The 16,305-nt window shown below is 30.7% G+C and overlaps 1 protein-coding gene across 1 annotated transcript in view; it reads right to left on the reverse strand.

Annotated features, from left to right (window-relative positions):
• The window catches only part of LOC107450366 (glutamate-gated chloride channel-like), a 196,988-nt gene extending 182,985 nt beyond the window's left edge, over positions 1-14,003 (reverse strand). The window contains exon 1 of the mRNA XM_071179388.1: positions 12,379-14,003. The gene's annotated coding sequence lies outside the window, so the exon portion shown is untranslated. The remainder of the gene's footprint in view (positions 1-12,378) is intronic.
• Positions 14,004-16,305: the final 2,302 nt, after the last annotated feature.

The raw sequence follows: 16,305 nt of genomic DNA on the forward strand, positions 1-16,305 counted from the left end.
GTTTTCTGAGTAAATTTCTAAAAATTATTGAGTAAATTTTTCCTGTGAGTAAATTTAATAATTTTTTCTCTAATGAAGTTATCCTTCCGGTTCTGTATGAGATAGATAGATTATTCACTCTATTTTCTTTCACAATCTTCGAAGAATGGGTATTTTACCTAGCGAGTATTTTACTGCCATTTTACATAATGAGGTATTTGAAAATAACAGAGATCAAAAACGGGGCATTAAAATATCATCAGTTTGGGTTTCTCTTAATCCCTGGTGTGCAGACTCGTCGTGGTGGTACATTCGCCTCGCAGTTTAAATATTGTGAAAATATGGAAAATAATAAAGATTAATTCAAAGAGAGGAAGAAAAAATATAAAAATAAAATAATTTTTAAAAAAACATTTAATTTTTTTTATGTATCTTAAAAAAAAAAATTCAGACCACAAAATAAATAAAAAAAATTTATAATAGCTCACACGGTTATATACACAAAAAATAGTGCTTTCTAATATTGTATCAATATAGCCAAAGCAAAATATATTAATACAATTGTGACAGGAGCTCTCAATTTTTTTTTTTATGAAACGAAAATAGAACACATTATTTTTAAAATTATGTATGAAATAAAACAAATCAAGCAATACAGAACATAATAAAGTACATAACAAAACACGAAAGGAAATCTATAAGGCTTGTGGATATAATCTTTTTGTGGATATAACCGTGTGAGCTGATGAAAAGGTTATATCTTTTTTTCTTTATTTTGTTTTCTGGAATTTTACTGTTTTTTTTTTAATTAATCTTTACTATTTTCCATATTTTCTCAATATTTAAACTTATTTTATGAGTTCTATATACTTGCAGCTTATGCCCAGTTAATAAAACTTCTCTTTCTGTCTCTTTTCTTTATCCTGTTTGTCTTAATTGATATATATATATATATATATATACATTCTCTAAGTACTTCTACTATTAAATATAATGATTATTAATAATTTTTTTTAATAGAATCATAACAAAACGTTAAACTGAGTTTTCTCCAAAATAGTTCAATCGAAAAGAATATCAATTATCTGATCTGAAATAGATCATAGTTATTATTGTATGGAAGTTTAAACAACTCACAGCTAAATATTTTCTACTTCAAATAGAANTGTAACCTTACGCATTAAGGAAAATCATTTCTACTTCCTTATATGGAATTGAACGAGGGAACGATTCTAAAAATAACTCTTCCCTTGAAATATAAATCTATTTATATTTCAATGGTATGTTTTCAGCCTTGAATTCCCAAAATAGAATCTCTCTACGCTTATTCTTTAACAAAGACATTTTATGAAACCGAAAGAGTTTTAATTCTTTTATTAATACAAAAGTATTTATTATTTTTGTATTACATATATATATACAGGGGTTGGAAAAAAATATGGAAACACCTTCAAAAAAACATGTTTCTTTGCTTAATATGGTGTAGGAAACCCCTTGGCATCCAAAACAGCTTGCAGTCTTCTTCAGAATAAGACACATCTTCCTATCTTACCCCAACAGTGGGTTAAGGCAGAGTGCTCCATGAAAAAATTAGAAAGACTGGAATTTCAGTGAGATGTACCAGACATATATGTAAGACAATTAAGAGTATTATGCGCTTCTGAAGCTTGGGCAAAGACAAAACTGGAGGAAAAAAGTCTATCGCAATATTTGAGAGAAATATTTTACGGAATATACTTGGGGGTGTAAATGAAAGCAATAACCGGAGAAGAAGATTTAACTTCGCACTGTACATGATTTATAAACAACCTGACATTATTAATTTCATAAATAGAATGAGTTAGATGACCCACGTGATTCGAATAAGTGATGACAATACATTGAAAAAAAAATGCTTTTCAGACCCACTGGAAATAAGAAAGAGAGGAAGACCGCGGTTGTGATGACTTGATTCGGTGGAGACGAATTTTCTCAGGATTAAGGAAAAGAATTGAAGATCAATGATAAATCGAAAGTCGTAATGAAGAAATCTCCAGAGAAAGGCTTTGGCTCACTTTGGGCTGTCTGGCAAACCATGATGATGATGAATGTTATGCACGAAATTCCCCTATGTTATCTTCTTTCATAGCTCCACTCCAACTTTCATGGGCTCAGGAAAATCACATTAAATCTACCTTCCTCCAGTTTTTTTTTAAAATTTGAAAATACATCATTATAATAAAAAAATTAACATTCGATGTGTTTTTATCCTCTTTATCGTAAGAAACATCAATCACAGATTTTTAGATAAAACTGTTTTGTTATATTGATTGCTCATAGACTTTGCTTTTTTTTTCTTTTGGGTAGTTTTGTTTGGGGGGTTTTCATTTTTTTTTTGGTCACCACAAAGCAACTTGCTCTTCCTTGTTTTCGAAAGTTCTTTTTTCCTTTATCTTGATATTCTAAATCGGCCTTTTCTGGTGATGGTAGTTCCCAGTCTTAACCCCGAGAGCGGAGGTTATCGAAACAAAACATAAATATGCTACTGTTACTGTGATTGACCGACTTCCACCGGTGAATGTTGACAATCACATACTCGCTTTGTTAAATGTCCGAAATATATACTAGGTCTAGTTGAGAGTCATTGCCCGGTATGCCCTACATCAATGTTTTTTAAGGTTCAGTTCAATTGCCCGATATGCCTGTTTCTCCTAGTCTATCCTCATCAGATAATAAAATATCGAATAAATATAATAATATGCATGAATAAATTTATATCAAATCGGATAGAACAACTATTTCGGACATTCAACAAAGCGGCTATGTGATTGTTGGCATTCACCGGTGAAAGTCGACATTCTTTTGATTTCGTTCATTCACGGTAACACTATTACAGGACTGAATCATTACAGAGTATGAATCCTTAGTGAACGAACAGTAATCAGAACTAAAAGGATTTTTCGTAACTGTAATGACTAATAAATAATTTTATTTTAAAAACAAAAGAATATGAGAGATTAGATACAGTAATAACAGACTTATCTACACTGAGGTCATGAATTCAACGACAACAATTGACAACTTCTTCTTTCCCAGTAGTCGGAAGTAACGCACTATACTAGTATTGAAACTACTGTAGTCGCTACTGTTTCAGTAGTTTGCAATGTAGCGAGTTACTTTTTTTTTTAAAAAAAAAAAGGAGTTCAGTGAGTAGTGCGATACAAGAAAAAAAAAAGGAACTGTAGTTTTTAGATATTCCTAGCGACTACTTTTTACGTTAGTTTAGTATATGAACGGGATTTTAACACAACTAATTTTTAGAATTTGATGGGTACAAATCATCGCATGTTTGTAAAATGACGCAATTTTAAATGGTGAGTTAACAGTGAGTTAACAAGAAGTGCGTAATTAGAGTCAGATATAACTAAGATTCAAGCTAGCCATTATGAATAATAGATAATTTATCACTTAGGTTACACTTTCACGTGCGAATCTAGGTTCGTAAAACATTGATGATATTTCAAAGGAAGGAAACTTAATTTCTTAGAGGAAATAAAGGAGCATTAAACACTTACAGAGATATCTGCTACATTTTAGATTTTCAAATCCATGACTTTCCATGACTCATTCCAAGAAATTTTCATGACTTAATGAAGTTACTATTTTCTCCCACAACAACACAACAATAAATCTAAAAAAGCATTATAATAACATTAATTGAAATGATAGGTGTAACCAAAACTGTTATACTCTGCACCTTCATATTTATAGATTTCAAATTTAAAAAAACAAAGTAAAGAAAGAGTTGAAGTAATAAAATAGCTGGAAAAAAATTCAAAAGCAAATAATTTTTTTTCCCTGCAGAATTGTATTCTAAAGATACTTTTCTTGTTCTTCGGAAAGGAAAGAAATACTGCTGATTTTTCGGTTCTCATTTCGGAATAAAAAGAAAATTAGCCAATGACTGGCTTGCTTCAGCTAGAATTTCAAATTGATAAAATAAAAAATAATAGCAAAAATTGTGAAATCACAAAAGTTTAAAAGATAATTCGCTCTAGAAATGATGTTTTTTCTTTCATTTTTTGAAAGAACATAATATTTAAAGATCATGATAAAAAAATTTAATATTTTAATAAAATATGACTGTGAGTGGAGATTTTATTACCAATTCAGATATTCGGAACACCATGAAATTGGGGGGGGGGGGAAATTCCATTTTAAAAATTAGATTTTTCGGCAACCTAAATCCATGACCTTCCATGATTTTGTTTCAAAAAATAGTTTAAATCCTGACATTCCATGACAAATTTTCTTCAATACTGAAATTCATGACTTTCCATGTTCGCAGATACCCTGCCCTGGTTGTTGTTGGCGTATGCCTGTTTAGGCAGAGGGGGGTGCGATTGTTCTTGTTTTCCAGTAACGCCATCTATGGCTAAGAATTCGACTTCTGCCACACCATACTTCACACTCGTTTATAGGGTGGACCCATTCATACATGCATTCATTCATCCACAGATCGTAATTTTAACCGGAATCAGAGAACGATCGATCTCCAATCCAGTACCCCCAGAGGTATTGATTTGTTATAAGAACATGGAGGACTTTTGCGACTCGACAGATTTAACGCGCATCAGTCACTTTATTACACGTGGAGTCTTCGTCCGGCGGGGCTCAAACCCACGAACTCTCGGACGTGGATCCAACGCCCTACCGACCAGGCTATCCCGGCCTTACCCTGCCCTTAACGAAATTATAAGTACTTGATAATTTCCTAGCAACTCCTAAATTAAACATTCGATGTCAAGAAAGTCATAAAAAGTTGAAGACTAAAGTAACAAATTTGAAAGACATGTTTTAGAATAACAAACTGGCTCATGTGAACATAAATAAATATTTCTAAATAATTCTTCGTGTTTAATATAAGCTAGTTCTTTTTATTCAAAACCACTTTAGATAATAATGTGTAAATTGATTTCTCTAGCAGCGTTAATTATACAAGTGTAAATTAATTTCTACAGCGAAGTTCAGTTCCTTAAAGTAGTGAAGTGGTTATTACAATTCCGAAGCAGTTTGCAGTCATTACATTAAAAAAAAAAGTAGTTGCAGTCGAACTTATTTTTAACGTATTGCATTACAATGTTAACCAATTGATACAAGAATATAAACAAGCGTAAATTGGTTTCAGTCTCATAAAAACAATATAGCTGCATAGTATCACCTGTTGATTAAGATTTTACATAGAATCTTATAGTGAGTCGAATACTGTAATATAGTTTTGCCGACCACTGTTCTTTAGTTATATGATTGTAATTCAGAGTCTGTTCGCTAAAAAGAGCTTATTTCGCCAGAATATATTTCGCCAACATCATTACTGAACAGTTCCCGGTTTCATCTCACTACTCGGTTCTACCCTACTCCCCCCCCCCATATGAAAAACATGTAAAATCAAATTTAAATTATTATTCTTGTTTTAAACGTCATCAACAACGGATAATGAAGTAAATGATGCAAAACGAAACACGGTTAAATACTTTCGAATGAGTTAAAAGGAAATGTTAGGATTTTTTTCAATTCCTACAATTACACTCTTACTAAATCTTGTTCAAATTTTCAATCGTTAATAAAATAATTTTAATTCATACACCCAAGTTCAAATACATTTTTTCTTCTTCTAGTGAATGAAACTAGATGTAAATACAGCTTTTTTTTTCAAATATGAATTCATTCATTAAATGGGGATGAGCGAAAAACGAAATGGAATTTTCTGATAGCTTGAGCGTGAGTCATTGTTTTAAATTTTACTATAAGCAATTCAGTTTTTCACATTTTTTAAGAATAACATCAGTGATAATTTTTAACTTATAACTCTATTTGAACAAAAAAATAGATTATTGCTAACATTTAATTATTTAATTATTTTACATTCGCTGTGTCAGATAAATTCAATAAGTAACATGACGTGATAGCGCGTGTGGTCCACGTCACCAAATGTATACTTTTATAGTTGTCCGATAACAACCGCCTTTTTTTTCCAATTCCTACTATTAGTTCACACTCTTCCTTTATATATTTATGTATCTTGTTCAAATTTCTAATCGTTAAAAAAATACTTTTTGTTCATCCACTTAAGTTCAAATACATTTTTTTGTAGTGGAAGACATTTGATGTTAATACAGTTTTTTCAAATATTAAATTATTAATTAACTTTAATTCATTAATTTTATATGGGAGAATTTTTTTAAATTATTTAATAAAAAGTAACTAAAATAAAATTTTACTTTGTTGAGCAAAGTAGGAATTAACATGAATTTTTTTTACATTACTTGCTCACTTTGATTTCTTTAAATAGCTTTTGCAGGGGTCTGTTTAGAAGAAATTCAGGTCCTTTAACCCCTTAACGATCGGTTAATTTTCAGGAAAACGGTCATAAAAGTGCCTTTTTTTTGGCTTTTGTATTTGTATTACGCATTTGATTAGTGCTGCAACTAGTTTAAAATGAACTAACTATCTACAATTACCTTAAAAATATCCTGGTACTGCCATCAGGTGTATAAAAGGAGAAATAAAATGCTTTTCGGGCAAAAGAAATGAATTAGTTTTATTCTTATTGGAGCGTTATTACTACTAAACACTCCAGCCGGTCAATATTACGGGAGCGAGAAATAGCGGCCGAAATCTCACCCCGTCATTTTCACGGGAGCGAGAAGGAAGGGGCTAACGGTCCGTTCACAAAATATCATTTCATAAAAACGGAAACTTCACAAAATATTTTAACTTAAAAATGGACCCTTCAGAAAATGAAGTATCTTTTAATCGCCCCCTCCATAAATTTGATTATCTTCATTATTGTTTTGTTAAACGAATAAACCCTTCCCAGGGGAAAAAAGTGATGATGTATCTATTTACAATTTAAAAACCCCTTGAAAAAGACCAATTACAATTTAAAAACTCCTTGACATAACGTTTATTCTATGTTCACAAATTACGAGTAATTTTTTCACAATTTTACAAAAACCGGACCTTTCACAAAATGTTTATCTAATAATCATGAGGTTGAAAAAGTTCATTAAAAACCTAATTTTTTAAATTGCGAAACCTGACTCTGTAAAAAGTAATATAAATGCAAACTGAAAATGCAAATATAAATGTTATGTAAAATGTGACATTCACAAATAAACATAACATTTTTTTTCTCATTTCGACGGGTTCTGTTTCTGGTTCATTAAAATATGACTGAAAACTAAGCACAATGCACAAGGAAAATAAGTTTCCTTAAAGTGTTATATAATATCTGAAACAGACTGAGGCAATATAAAGCCTCCATTTTTCAAAATGCATTTACTCCTTGATAATTTCAAAAGAAATATTTTCGTTTTTCTAATTATTTTTTATTTAATTTATCAATTTTGGATGGCTTGTCACATTACGAAATATGAACAGTTTTATATCGGTTTTAACATTACAGCAGCAAAATTTCAAAATAAGTCGGAGGATTATCTTTCAAGGAAAAACATTTTTAAAAAAAAATAATATTTTAAATTAAATGTCTTCTTTTAATTCAAGTTTTTATTAAACTTAGAATTCAGATTCTAATTTTGAATGCGTTAACATAATGAAATGCACCGTCAATTACACATTAAGAACATTTAAAAAAATAGTATAATTTAATATTGCACTGCATTTATTTAAATTACTAAGTAGACACGGCTCCGTCCAAAAACTCAAGTGTTAGCCTCGCATTTATCTTTTTTTTCTTTTCTCAGATGTTAATTTTAAAAAATAAAAAAAAACTCGTCTTGCAACAGAAAAAGAATTTAAAAATTTTTTATATTTGCTGTTGCTTTTAACATCAACATAAAGATATCAAGATATATAAATTTCTTTTACTCTTTTAATATCAACATAAAGATCTCAAGACAGAAAATTTTTCCAAAAGAATGGACAAATTGTCATTAAGGTCTTGATCGTGATTAATTTTAAATTTAATTACTACATTTGTGAGAAAAAAAAACCACTTAAAATTGCAATAAATTTCGAACAAATTGGAATTTTAGGAAAAATTCGAGTGAATGAAATGAAATTCAAACATGAAATGTCATTTCACTGCGTTAAACTTTTAACTCTCTATTTGTATTCCAGCGGTCAGTAGATCAGCTCAATTTTTTTACAACGAGTTTAACAGTTTTCGAACTAAGAATCGAATCTTAACATTTTCCCTCCAATCTTTGTTTATTTTTCTACACTCCTTCTTAATTTCGAATTTCAAAGTCTTATAGTTTTTGCGAAGCAAAACAAAATATAATATCAGCAAAAAAAAGAGAATAAAATTCACAAAAAAGCACATTCACAAAAAAGCACATACTCGCAATAACTTTCGAAAAATTTGGAATTTGAAAAAGCATGTGTGAAGTTTAGAAAAAATCGCTTTTTCAGTAAGTCAAATTTCAAGCCCTTTGTTTATAGCTTGTAAAACGGCCGGTGTGGTACTGCTCATAGTTTACAGTTAATAATTCATTCTTGTTTGTGAGAAATCATTTTTTTTACCAAATTTAATGAACAATCATTATTTAAAGTAAAAAGAAAAAAAAGACAGAATTTGTAAGAAACGCTTAAAACTGTAATAACTTTCTAGCAAATCGGAATTTGGAAAAAGAAAACTTGTAAAGTTCTTAAAAAGATAACACACTTTTCAGCACGTCCAATTTCAATTCTGTAGCTGTACTTCTACCAGTTTTAGAGAGGTCCTCATCATCATCATATTTGGCTAGACAGCCCAGGGTGGGCCAGTGCCTTCCTTTGAATTCGAATCCACTTCTCTCTACTTTTGACACTTCTTCGCCAATTTTTCTCCTTTAGAGTAAGGAAATCAGTCTCAACTAAATCCAGCCATCTCAGACTGGGTCTACCTCTTTTCCTGTTCGTTAGGGGTTTGTGTAATAGGATTTTCCTTAAATTTGAGTCATCATTCCTTCTAAAAATGTGAACTGCCCAGTTCATTCGATTTATTTTTATGAATTTCACAATATCTGGCTCTCTGTAGATTTTATACAATTCAGTATTATATCGTCTTCTCCAGGAATCATTTATTTTTATCCCACCAAGGATGGCCTTCAAAACTTTTCTCTCAAAAATGGCAATTTTATTTTCACCAGCTTGAGTTAGGTTCCAGGTCTCAGAGCCATAGGTAAGTATTGGCCTAATTAATGTTTTATAGAGTAAAAGTTTTGTATTTTTTGATAAAAGAGAGGATTTAAAAAACGTTTTAAACCATAAAAAGCTTTATTTGAACAAATTAGACGACTCCGAATCTCATTGTCTATGTAATTGTCGGCGGTAACTATTGAACCAAGGTAAGTAAAATTCTGAACAGTCTGAAACCTGTGGGAACCAATTTCCAGATAGGATTCACTAGAATTTAATTTAGCAAGTACAGGCATGTATTTGGCCTTATGGGTGTTAATGATTAGTCCCATATCCCTAGCAGCAAGCTCCAAAGAAAGAGAGGTCCTCGGGTTATTTTTTTTTTCTGCAAATTTAACAATTAACGATTCATCAAACGCTATTTCCTTTTGTATATTTTTCTATACACCTTCGTAGTTTAACGAGAGTCTTAATTTTGTGCAACAAAACAAAATTTAAAATTGAACATCCAAAGCAGCGGATCTTGCGTTTTTATTACCATGCTACACAATTATTGACAGGGAGAAAATTTCGAGAGCTGTAAGCGTTCAAAAAAAATGTTCCCTAAACATGACTTAAAATGACAGGTATAGGGATTCGTCTATGGGAAGTAAATCACTTTATTTAATTAGATATTTAATCTTGAATTGGTACAAAATAAAATAATGCAAAAAAATATTTGTTTTAATTCTTTTTTTCTAGGAAAGTGGGCTGTCTCGAAATCCGCTATCGTCTGAGAAAATTATCTGGACAATGATTTTAACAAAGTCCCGCTTTTTCAAGAAACATTTCGTGCAACAAGATATGATTGTTTTATTTTTTTGGTGCAAAAAAAAAAACAACAATTAGTAAATTTTTTTAAAATTCAATTTTCATGGTGCCTTAAAGGACATTTCCCATCCAAAGCAATCTGCACAAAACAACCTACAAAATTCCAGTGATCAGTTACATAATTTTTTAAACAAATTTTTCAGCAATCAATTTGAAAAGAATCGAAGGGTATTTAAACTCGGATATCAATAAATTCATTAAAAATAAGTCAAACAGTAAACAATATTTACGCTTTCAATAAAATAAAAATATAGATTTTTTAAAACATTTTTTGTAAGTTACGATTTAAGTGTTTCATAATTTAACTAGTGAGCTGCGCCCCCTGCTCGCTAACGCTCTCCAACCCCCGAAAATTGCTACTCAATCTTATATGGTTTGCCTCGCAAACCAAGCTTGCTTCGCTCGCTACTAACTTAGGTACATTGCAAATGCACAAAATTCTAAAAATTCAAAACAATCATTCAAATCCATATAACAACTTTTTTTTAAAAAAAAATTACATCTTTTTAGTAAATACTAAGTCATTAAAATAAATTTGAATTCAAATAAATGACATGTAATTCGTTAAACCTATTAGAAATGTGCTATAGTATAAAATCTTAAGATAAAATTTCTAAAACTGATATCTCTTTAAAAAGGTTAAAATTTTGGCTATAATTAAGTCTATTAAAAATTGAAATAAGTGAATTGCAATGGAAAAACCTGCATAAACAAATAAATTCTAGTAAAACAAATAAATTCGTGATATAAATCAAAAATCGTCAAATAAATTCGTAATATATAAATTCGTGAAAAAAAGCGCTTTCGACAAAATACTAAAATAGAGATCTATCGACAAAGACTACTCACTTCTGCCTAGCTTATGCTCTCTCTGGTTATTTCAGTTTCCGTTTTTAAAAGCGCTATAATTTGAGCCACCTCAGCTAGATTTGACATGTGACATTTTTAGCGGCAATTATTGGTCAATTTTCTAGCGTTGCCATTCGGGGAGTTGTAATGAGGCTTTTTTTTGTCGCCGTGTAAGAGAAATATATATATAGATACCAACTATCATATGCATGCCTTTTTAATCATTTCGAGGATGATTTTCCCAAGTAGTAGTAAAATGGAATTTAAACTACAATTTCAAGGAGAAGCGTACGCTGTATTTTGAAAAAGCTTATGCGGACTACCACGACAGTTTACATATTAAAATATATATGCTAAATATATATAAATACATATATATATATCGCCGACCGGCCTGTGTAGGGGATAGGCAACTACCCTTGCATCAGAAAGGTTCTGGGCTCGAACCCGGGCAAGGCACGGATGTTCTTTCCTTCTCTGTACTATCTGTCCTTACTGTGGGAGCAACGTTGGCCCACCTAATAGGATGGCCCTGAAAGAGAGGCCAATAAAACTGCCCTATAAATGCCTGAATTGACGAAAGCTGCTAACACAGGTGGGCATTGGAAGAAGAAAATATAAATATATGATTATTTATGTATAATTATATAAAAATATATATGCTAAATATATTAAAATATATATAAATACATATTTTTTTAAAAATTAGTGGTGGTCGAAAAGATTATAAATTAAGTTTATAAGTGCAAGGAATATGCAGAAAGCATACATTTTACTACCACTTTAAAAATGGAACTAAAATTTTACGCCAAATGCGCAAAAGTTGGCAGATATGCATATGAATCGTGGATTGACTTGTAGTTTTATTTGATACATCCAAACATAGACTTTAAAATAAAACTTTTAGGGTAAGTTTTAGGATAACTTCCTTACACTTATTTCAAACATTTAGATTTTACATTGAAACGAGAACAGGATTTTTTAAATGCTGTTAGTGAACTGGATCGCTTTTGATATCTCCCAAAATAGTAGCTTGATGTATCCCGTTACGAAAAAAAAAACTTCATTTTTAAACTATTTTGATGGATGATAAAATCAAATCACAGTCAGTTATCATTGCGCGTTACATTACAGTCCCTGGCGAAATAATTAGGCGCACTATAATATTCCATGTAAAATCTTAATTAATAGGTGATACTATACAAACATTATTGTTTTTACTCAGCTGAAACCGGTTTGCATTCGTTTACTTTCGAATATCAATTGGTCAACATTGTAAAGCAATACGTTAAAAATAAATACAAATAGGAAGTATATAAAAAATCTCTAGAATAAAAACCCATTACATGTATATTTAATTATAAAAGTATTGCCTATAAACTCGTGCAAAACATGTCATTATTAAAACACTACAGTTCGTCTAATAATTTGATCTAATTATTACAATATTTACTAATATAATAAGCTGTATAGTATCACCTAATAATTAAGATTTTACATATTGCGTCTAATAATTTGGCCAGTGATAGCACATACTATTAAAAGAAAATGACTTACCTATTAGGAAGACTAGAGCAAGAACAGAATGTTTATTCCGAATGTCGCACAAATCCTTCATTCGGTTCTTTTTATTATTATTATTATCCATTGAACGTTTATAAAAATCATTTTCACAAAACACTTTGCAATGACTTTGAATGTTCAAATAGAGAGTCACATTTGAGATAAAAAGTATCTATATAATCTCATCCAATAGGTATTAAGCTCTTCCGCATTCTAAACACTTTCCGCAAATTGAAAGATTTATACATAAATAGAATGGACTTGTCCTAACATGTATTGATATGCATAGATTCAAAAAAATGATAAAAATATATATGAAGCTGTAAATACGATATTCGAGATGTACTCTCGTGTAGAACGTCAGGACCACTTAGCTTTAGTTCAACTTTTAGGACATTTTTTTCCCTATAAATATCCGTATCTTCATATGGGAATTCAACCCATACGTTTAGTCTAGGCATCAAACTAATCTAAATAATTGATAGATGTATAAAAAAAAATTAGGCAATTTCGTTGTTGCAAGTCACCTACTTTGCCAAATTAATTTTGTGACTTCATTTCAAAATCTAACTTCGAAACAAAATGCATGTAATTGTTCAGAATCCGCAGTTGCAAGCAACGTATTGCCAATCTTAAAAACTAAATTACTTTTTTTAAATATATATATATATTTCAAAATGTAAAGCTGACTTTAGACGAATTCAAAAGAAACAGCATTCAGTCTTCTTGATTTAAAAAAAAAGGAAATGTAATGACATCGAAATGCTTAAAATAGTCATTATATGTTATGTGGAGTAAAATAGGATCCATTTACTTCTTTTCAGAACAGTTAGTTTTAAGAAGCACTTTATTATGAAGCGGCTCGGTTATCTCCGAAGAGTTCGGAAAGTACAAACATCAATAACCCTATATTCTCTACGGCACCGATGAGAAATTCAATTTCTGCTTCGGAAATAAACATTTTCTTGATTATGTGTCTTATGAAGTGTCTCTATATAAAGAAACGACGCTTCTGACTTCGGTTATATTGAAAAAATTAAGATTCAACTCGCCATTTCTAGTTTACTTAAAAGATTATAGTCTGTATATATTTCACCAATAACAAAATCTAAATATAACTACTAGACGAAATTCTTTTCTTCAAATGTTGACGATACATCAAATATATTCTAATAAACTACATGTTTAATATATTTCGATTAAGGAGAAGCCAAATCATGGTTCTTTTTTTATCATTGAAAAAAGTTTTAATTGTAAATTATATTTCAACAATCTTGGACAAAAACCCAACTTGTTGGCTTTTGTATACATTTAAAGGACTTAGTGAATAGTTAAAGAGTATATAAATGCAGTAAAATTCTTCGTCTGAAATTATTTCGCTGAATATTCAGCAAGGCTCGAATTCAAACAGTGTGATTACATTTAGCCGAAACAACATCTTTAATTTTTCTGAAAGTGCAGCTTCATTGATTTTTAATAAAAAGCGCTTATTATTTAAATGAAGGATAGAATATAGAACTTGCCTACTAAATATAGAAAATGTCTAAACCCGTGTTGTCTAATGTAAACTAACTCGCTACTACGAACTTAGCGCCTCAGTCAAACCGACCGCTGCTTCTGAGCTATTCTTTCAGTGGAGCATAGGGCGCCACTCGCTGGGTAATGACGTCAGCAGCCGCGGAGAATTATGGGAGGACTTTCTGTAGCAGCGCCGCAAATAAGAGAGTGACAGCAATTGAGCAGAATAAATAGTAAATAATGAACGATTAGAAATAAAGATCTATTAGAACGACTTGGGATCGATCGTCACTATTTTTATTCTATAAATATATATTACCCTCCTTTTTTTGCCAGACGAAAAGCAAAATGAATGACGAAAAAACTGAGTTCATGTGAAACTAGTAATATAATTTTTAAAAAAAAAATCAATTCCTTCTTAGATCAACTTTTATTTTAGTTACTTTTTATTAAATAATTTAAAAAATTTTCTCCTTTTTAAAACTAAAATTGATTAATTAAATCTAATGAATGAATTAATATTTGAAGAAGCTGTATTAATATCAAGGGTCTTAAAAAAAACCACTACAAGTCTTAAAAAAAATGTATTCGAACTTGAGTGGATAAATGAAAAGTATTTTATTAATGATTGAAAATTACAACAAGATATATAAATATATGTGGGGAGATTGTGAACTAATACTAGGAAATGAAAAAAAAAAGGCGCGTGGTAGCAGACAACTATAAAATAGAGCCCCTGAATTAGACTATATACCCCTAGTATAGTAGCCTTACTATAAAATTAGAAATTCGGTGACGTGTACCACACGTGCTACCACGTAACGTTCTTTATTGAATTTATCTGACACAGCGAGTCCCGCAGTGGACTGATCGTTAAGACACGGTTCCCAGCAGATCACCGAAGTCAAGCATCACTGGCTGCGGTCAGTGTGCGGTTGGGTGACCACTTGGATCAGTCTGCGTAGGGACCGAGGGTGTGCGGTATTGGTCCTCGTTAAACTGTGCTACCGTAAAGTGCTCGACTTCGCGCGCAGGTCGTCGGGCTACCGAAGCGGGGGTGCCATCCCCTCCGCAGAGGATCAAAATTGTGATGGCATGTCTTCGGGATGTCATCCTCCGGGATGTTTCCCAGACCGTCGCCAATAGCCCGTTGTGCAGCTCTAGTGCGACGTAAATTAACAACAACAACTGACACAGCAATATACAATAATTAAATATTTAAATGTGCGCCATAAACTATTTTTATGTTCTAATAGAGCTATAAGTTAGAAATTATCACTGATGTTATTTATAAAATATGGGAAAAACTAAATCTCTTATAGTAGAATTTACAACAATGACTAACGCTTAACCCATCAGAAAATTCAATTTCGTTTTTCTCTCATCCCTATTTAATGAATGAATTAATATTTGAAGTAAAAAAACTATATTAACATCAAGTTTCATTCACTAGAAATTTAAAAATATGTATTTGAACTTGAATCTATGAATTAAAATTATTTTATTAACGATTGAAAATTAGAACAAAATAATAGGGAGAATGTGAACGAATAGTAGGAAGTGTAAAATAGAAGGAAAATAATGGTGCATAATTGTGAAACTTAAATCTCGGTGATACTTAAAAATAGTACAACTTACATCGCAGAATTTTGCGTACAATTGTATAATCAGCTTACGCAATATCGGATTTTTTGCAATAATACAGAATATGCGATAAGTATTCTTTTAATTTTATTAGATGTTGTTTGTGTGCAAACAGTCTAGAGCAGGGGTTGACAAACATTTTGATCATCGACCCCTACATAATTTTTCGAAATCTCCATCGACCCCCATAAAAGTAATTTTCTGTTAATTAAGATAAAACTCTATTAGATACTGTGTTTGTACATTTATTTTATGATTTTGAACATTTATTATAGTAATAGTACATAGTGTAACAATAGTTTTATGAAAAATATTTTAATGTTGAAATATAAATACCTTAATATTTATGAAATAATAAGTAATTATAAGTAGAAATAATAAGTAAAGTAACTACGGATTTATTGCTTCTTAATCAATGACATGGGCATGCCTGGTATTTTTTTATTTATTTATTTATTTTTTTTTTGCAAGGTTCGTTATAGTGGGTTCAAAATTGGTCAATTTTAATTTTAAATCAACTCGAAACTCCACATTTAATTTATTTTTGTTCTTAGTTAAGATTGAATTTACGTGACCGAAACCGGCTTCAACCATATAGGAACTTAATGCTATCATAAATGGCTGAGCTATTTCGTAAAGTCTTACATATTTTTGCATTATATTTATATTTGTCCAAAATTTGCTTATTGTTAAATTTTTAAAAAGCGTCTTTGCTTCAAATCCCCATAATAATTCAGCAAGCTCATCTTGCAGGTTGAT

Source organism: Parasteatoda tepidariorum, chromosome 4, assembly GCF_043381705.1.
Source record: "Parasteatoda tepidariorum isolate YZ-2023 chromosome 4, CAS_Ptep_4.0, whole genome shotgun sequence".
NCBI lineage: Eukaryota > Metazoa > Arthropoda > Arachnida > Araneae > Theridiidae > Parasteatoda > Parasteatoda tepidariorum.